Source organism: Arachis ipaensis, chromosome B05 (assembly GCF_000816755.2).
Source record: "Arachis ipaensis cultivar K30076 chromosome B05, Araip1.1, whole genome shotgun sequence".
Classification (NCBI taxonomy): domain Eukaryota; kingdom Viridiplantae; phylum Streptophyta; class Magnoliopsida; order Fabales; family Fabaceae; genus Arachis; species Arachis ipaensis.
Window position 1 is genome coordinate 42060003 of NC_029789.2, and position 7502 is coordinate 42067504.

The following is a 7502-nucleotide window of genomic DNA, read 5'->3' on the forward strand; positions in this document are numbered from 1 at the left end:
AGGATTAGAATTTTTCTTATTTTAGGATTACTTCTACAATCACAGGTTCAAAGTTTCTTTAATTTATTTTCTGCTTTTATTTATTCCAATGCTTTCACTTGTTAATGTTCCTAAATTGGCTTATGAACTTTTCATGATAAGATTTGAATATTCTATTTAATGCAATTTGAGCTATTTTAGACTTATGATTGTTTTATTCTATTTATGATGCTTTCAATTTAATTTAGATTTATTTTTCCCTTTTTGGCTTTGGTTAAGTAATTGGTAACACTTGAGTTGTCAAACTCAGTAGTTGATTAAGATTTGGGAATTGCTGATTGATTTGGATTGCTCTAAAGCTAGTCTTTCCACAGGAGTTGACTAGGACTTGAGGATCAAATTAATTAGTCCACTTGACTTTCCTTTATTTACTAAGGGTTAACTAAGTGGGAGCAACAAACAATTCTCATCACACCTGATAAGGATAACTAGGATAGGATTTCCAGTTCTCATACCTTGCCAAGAGATTCTTTATAATTATTAATTTATTTTTCTTGCTGTTTAAATTACTTGTTCTCTATTTCAAAAACCCAAAAACATACCCTTTTTCTATAACCAATAATAAATCATACTTCCCTACAATTCCTTGAGAAGACGACCCGAGGTTTAAATACTTCGGTTATAAATTTTATTGGGTTTTGTTACTTGTGACAACCAAAACTTTTGTACGAAAGAAATTCTTGTCAATCTAGAAGCTATACTTAAAACAAGAATTTATTTATGAAAATTCTAGATCGCGCGAGAGTTTCGTTCGTTAAGTATCCAACGTATTAGCCTTGGTTTGGACTCTTTTTTAGCTAATAGATTTTTTAAAGCTTCATGGTCTGAGTACACTACCACCTTAGTACTAAGTAAATAGGCTTGAAATTTATCCAGAGCAAAAACAATAGCCAAAAGCTCTTTTTCAGTGGTAGTGTAATTAAACTGAGCAACGTCTAAGGTCTTAGAAGCATAAGCAATTACAAAATGATCCTTACCTTCGCGCTGAGCCAGCGCCGCTCCTACAGCATGGTTGGAAGCATCACACACAATCTCAAAGGGCTGGCTCCAATCTGGTCCTCTCACAATCGGAGCTTGAGTTAAAGCGATCTTCAGCTGATCAAATGCATTCATGCAGTCCTTACTCAGCTCGAACTCAACATCTTTTTGCAGGAGTCTGGATAAAGGTAATGCCACCTTACTGAAGTCCTTGATGAATCTCCGGTAGAAACCTGCATGACCAAGGAACGAACGGACTTCCCTCAAGGAGGAGGGGTAAGGTAAACTAGAAATGACATCTACCTTTGCTGGATCTACAGAGATACCAATATTAGAGACAACATGTCCTAGTACAATACCTTGTTTTACCATAAAATGACATTTTTCAAAATTCAATACAAGATTTGAACGAACACACCTATCTAATACTCTAGCTAAACTATCCAAGCAAAGACTAAATGAATCACCATAAACGCTAAAATCATCCATGAAAACTTCCATACAGCTCTCAATAAGGTCTGAGAAAATACTCATCATGCACCTTTGGAAAGTAGCCGGTGCATTACATAAGCCAAAAGGCATCCTCTTATATGCATACGTTCCAAAGGGACATGTAAAAGTAGTCTTCTCCTGATCTTCAGGAGCTATATGAATCTGAAAATAGCCTGTATAACCATCTAAAAAGCAGTAATGTGATTTACCTGATTGGCGATCAAGCATCTGATCAATAAATGGCAAGGGGTAATGATCCTTGCGAGTAGCTTGGTTGAGGCACCTGTAATCAATGCAAACCCTCCAGGCGTTCTGCACTCTAGTTGTCAGGAGCTCTCCATGCTCATTCTTCATTGTTGTGACTCCAGACTTCTTGGGCACTACTTATACTGGACTGACCCATTCACTATCTGAGATGAGGTAGATAATATCAGCTTCGAGCAGTCTGGTCACTTCTTTCTTGACAACTTCTAATATGGTGGGATTCAGTCGCCTCTGAGGTTGACAGACAGGCCTTGCTCCCTCTTCTAAAAATATTCTGTGCTCGCAAACTTGAGGGCTGATGCCTACTATATCTGCCAAGCTCCATCCAATTGCTTTCTTGTGTCTTCTCAACACACTAAGCAATTGCTCCTCCTATTGGGATGTAAGTTCCCTTGCAATAATAACTGGGAGCTTCTGATTGTCCTTAAAGTAAGCATTCTTGAGGTGGGATAGAAGGGGTTTTAACTCCATTTTCTACTCATGGTTAGGCACTTGATCATCTGGAGCTAGTGATAATGGCAAAGTGTCCTCATTGTGTTCAGGGGGTTTCCCCACACTTGTATCTTGCTCCATGTGCATTTCTTCTACTTCTTCTTGGTGAACTGCAGCAACAGTCTCATCAATGATATCGCACTGGAAAATGGAATGATCTTCAGGGGGATGCTTCATAGCTTCATCCAAATTGAAGCTCACTACCCTGCCATCTATCTCAAAAGAGTAAGTTCCTGAGAAGGCATCCAGCTTAAACTTTGAAGTCTTCAGGAATGGCCTTCCAAGTAGGATGGGTGATGGTCTTCCTGAGTCATTAGGGGGCATCTCCAGAATATAGAAGTCAATAGGAAATGTAAGCCCCTTAATGCTCACCAGCACGTCCTCAACAATTCCAACCACAAAAATAATGCTTTTATCTGCTAAAACAAAACGAGCTGCCGACCTTTTTAAGGGAGGGAGCCTCAAAGCATCATATATAGACAATGGATTTATACTAACACATGCTCCTAAATTGCACATACAGTCAGAAAATTTCACACCATCTATAGTAATAGTAACCATGCATGGACCTGGGTCACTATATTTTTCAGGTATATCACCCACTAAAGCAGAAATGAAACTACCTAGAGGAATAGTTTCTAAATTCTGTAATTTATCTTTATGCATGCACAAATCCTTTAGAAATTTAGCATATCTAGGTACCTACTGAATGGCATTAAAAAGTGGAATGGTTACCTCAACCTTTTTGAATATGTCTACCATTTTAGGGTCTAGATCCATTTGCTTTCTGGGCTTCCTAGAAAGGTGTGGAAATGGAATAGGAATGGCGCCACTTGCAACTTTTGCGTCCCTTGGTGCTTCATTCCTTGGTTGATCTGCTTTTTCTTCCACCATGTCTTGTACCTCATTTTCCTCTTCAACATCCTCTACTTCAACCATGTCCTCAATTGGGGCGTTTCTTTGCAAGCTTGGCTCCTCATAAATCCTCTCTTATAGTGTGGTTCCGGACCTCAAAGTGATGGCATTGATGCCACCCTTGGGGTTGGGTATAGGTTGAGAAGGAATTGCACTGGAGCTTGAAGGTTGAGTGTTAGAGGTACTCGATGATCCCATCTGAGAAACGAGAGCTTGTATGGCAGAGGTCAGACCAGTAAGTGTGTTTTCCATGGTCGTTTGTCTTTGTGCAAGAGAGTGAAGCAACTCGTCATTGGGGGAGGAAGATGGGTGAGTGATTTGGGGGACCTGCTATTAATTATTCTGAGGCGCTTGGGACTACCTTTGGTGAGGTGCTTTGTAAGGCTGGTTTTGGTTCTGCTGTCTGTTGTTGTTGTTCCACCTCTGGTTTCTATTGTTGTCTCTGCCTCCCCTATTGTAGTTGTCCCTCCATCCTTGGTTGGAATTATCTCTCCATCCCTGGTTGGAATTATCTCTCCATCCCTGGTTGGAGTTGTCTTGCCAACACTACAACAAATAATGGTTTTCGCAATGGTCAAAAACCGTTGCCGTAGATTGAAAAACCGTTCCTAAAACTTTAGACAACGGTTTGGCAACGGTTTTTGACTTGTGGTATATGCGGCCGTTGCCAATGCTCAAAGGCAACGGTTTTTTACCTAAGGCAACGGTAACAAGAAAACTGTTGCCTTAGTTACTGACATAGACAACGGTTTTGAAAGAAAATTTTAAACAACGGTTTTGAACCGTTACTCAATAAGAAACGGTTTTAAACCATTCTCTTTCATGATTTAACGGTTTAAAACCATAACTAGATAGGCAACGGTTTTAAACTGTTGTAGCTTTATTATTCATAAAGCCAACGGTTTTAAAGCGTTACTGTTCGTGTCATTTTTTGGCAACGGTTTTAATACCATTGCCATTTTGTAGTCGTCTAAGACAACGGTTTTAAAGCGTTACCGTTGATGTCATTTTTTGGCCATTTTGTAATCGACTTTGACAACGATTTTAACACCATTGCCTTATGTGACTTCTGACAACGGTTTTTTATAATATATAATTCTTTATTTACAATAGTTTTCTCATGAATGAAATTAGTTCCAACTTTTTTTTTAATTTAGTGTCAAAATAATCTAAACTATTTGAATCGAATTACTATAGAAAAAATAATTGAACATTTCTCATCAAATTTGACTTATAAAAATTATCGTAAGATCCACAATCACATTATATCATCATTTTTCAAAATATAATAAATGTCTTCCTGCTTATACTTTTCAGTTTTCACAATCTAAGCAGGACTAATTAAGTTATGCAGTGTTATCTGTATGCTAATTCTCTAAATAATAACTAACTCTAGCACAGATGTTGAAATCGACATGGTTAATATTCTTGTATCTTAACATATTACAAAATCATTCAAGCTAAAATTGAAGTTAATAAGGGATGAAACTTTCATGGAAAGAAGAACCAACATTACAATTTTATACCATCTCCTTCTGAGGAACATAAAAGTCAGATAAGATAGAACATTGCACGTGGGCCAATATCCTTCATTGGCTTTGAAATTATTTGCAGCATCTACAAAATAAAAAACATATTTATCAATGATCAATTTGTGCCAATATATATATAATTATTAAGCACTTATAGTTAAGCTACAAAATAACAAGTGGCTCTAGCAATCTGATGAACCCATGGAAATGAAAAATAAACAAATAAACAAATTATTGCTGGCAAACACCAAGACAGGAAAAAACTATATACACCACGTAACAGATTGCGCTGCATTTTTACATGAAATTAATACAAAGAAATTACAGTGGAGTGAAGCTAACCTGAAGGTACTCAAATATAGTGTTGAAAGAAAGCTTTAACAGGAGACCACTATCCACTGCCTGCAATAGTATGATATTGTATTAAGGCTACACTTACTAACAAAGAAAAAATGGAATTAGATGGAAAAAAAATAATGAAATGACAAAATCTTAGCTATAGATCATACAGCATGATGATCCACGATAGCAGTCTTCACTGCTTTAGAATAAACCTCACGGACTGAAGTATATAATAGCATTCAACAAAATACAGAAATAAGAAGAAATGAAGTGGCCATGCAAAATTACATCATTACAAAATATCCAATTATCATTTTGAGTGGTCTTCATCTAAAGACAAGGTTAAAAAGCAAAGAAAATTGCATTATATAATGAAATTATATATATGATGGAATTTCGTCAGCTTTTAGTGATCAAGATAAAAATTAAGAATCTTCTAGAGGAAGAAGAGGAAAAAAAAATCTTACAAGGCAGTTAACATCATTGTTTCATACAACTAACGACCTACATGATCAAGTCTTTTATTTAAGTTTATCACATTTTTTAGTGCAAATTCTAATGTGAAGCATTGCTAGTAGAGTTATTGGTATCATTTTATTTATATTCTTTTCCTTCCCTTTTTTAATGGTACAAGAAGAGGATGAAGCACAAACCAAAGACCTTGAATATTTAATCCTTCGGTGGCCTCAAAGCAATCAAGTAAGGGATCATCAGGGATCCATAGAATGACTGAAAAATTCCTCTAAACAAGAGTTACAAGTAGTAAGCAACAACACACAAAAAACAAACATAAAAGAAGGATACACAGAAAAATTCACCTCCGATACAAGAAGATCACAGCATATCGCGCCTTCAGAAAAGACCTACACTCAACATAACCAGCAACATAGTATTCATTCCCCTCCAAGAGATCACCAAACAAATATCCACGAAAAAGTTTCATTGACAAGAACAAGAACAAGAGCAAGTGCAAGAACAAATACTCAGTGGATGTGGCTCTCCTATGACCTGAACTAAAGTTGTCAACATAGCGAAAGCACCGCTGCTCCAATGGAGCGGTGGTGCCACCATAGTCACACAAACAATTCTCTTATCTATCCCATTTTCTGTGAAGATAAGAACAACAACAAAAATCCACCACACATTATGCAAGGCAAGCATAAAATCTATTTTAAAACTCAGATTTCAAGATAACAATTCAGTAATCAAACTTCAATATAATCCATCAAGCAAACCAACGTATAACAACCAATTCAGCATAATCAAATACAATTAAGATTCTTTGCAATTCCAAACAATCAGAAAAATCGGTAACAGTCACAGCCTCAAACCAAAATCAAAACTAATTCCGATCATAACTCAGAGTAATCACCCTTCACAACCGCATCTAATTCCAATCATAACTCAGAATAAAGGCAATAGCTAACCCTTCTTAAACACATTTCAAGTCATTCATATCAATTAATTGATTTTTAACCACTATTAACCATTTGTAATTATCCAATTAACTTTGTAGGCATTCTAAAATTAAAACTATTAAACTTTAAAAATAAATCCCCTACCTCAGAGTGTCAAACTAGTAGGAATTAATTGCGTTAAACCCCTCTTTCTTAATACTTGGCAACAACAGCAACATTTTCGATCACTTTTCAGCAGTAGCAGTGGCACCGGAGCAGGGAAAAGGCAGGGCAGTTCGGACCAACGGCTCCAGCAACCTCTTCTGGCGAGTTTTGTCCCTTTCTCCATCACTGTTTTGTATCGCAGTAAACCATTAGTAGCAGAGGCCTCGATTGGTACCAGCGGTGAGTTCCAATAGTTGAGGATTGAATGAAGTTACAGCAGCAAGGAAGACGGCCATGACAGCAGTAGCATCCCCCTTTCTGCGGGACGGCAACAGAAGCTTCTCTGGTGGTGAGTGTGGTGGATTGGAAGAATATGGTGGTATTGGCGGCTCAGGGGAAGGCAGAACGGTGACAGCGATCGTGGCTCCAGTGAAGGTGACGGCTTCTTCTACTCCTCGTCACGGTCCTTGGCTCGCGTCTCCCTCATCTCCATCTGGGGCTTCCCTCAGCGATGCAGAACTGACGGCGGCTCAGACGGCAGCAGTGACCTTGAAGCACGACGGCGACGAGGCGTTGGCGGCGAGACAGCTCCGTCGCAGCCTCTGTCTCCCTCTCACGCATGTCGTTCTCTTCCTCACATCCGACTCTCTCTCGGTCACCCCTCTACCTTCACCTGACGATGACAACGACGACCGCAGAACCCTTCCCGGTGCCATCCCCTCCCTCGCTTCTCCTTCCTCTTCTTCTCCATTTCCCCCTCGAGTTCCCCCTGTTTCTCGTTTCTTCCCTTTTCTTTCCTTCTGTGTGTGTGCATTGTGTTTGATTTAGGGCACAAATGAAAAAATTTGGGATATTAGGTTTAAATTAAGAATTTTTAGAATTAAAG

At 38.2% G+C, this 7502-nt stretch overlaps 1 pseudogene; it reads right to left on the reverse strand.

Annotated features, from left to right (window-relative positions):
* LOC107640554 lies at nucleotides 4701–6912 on the reverse strand (annotated as a pseudogene).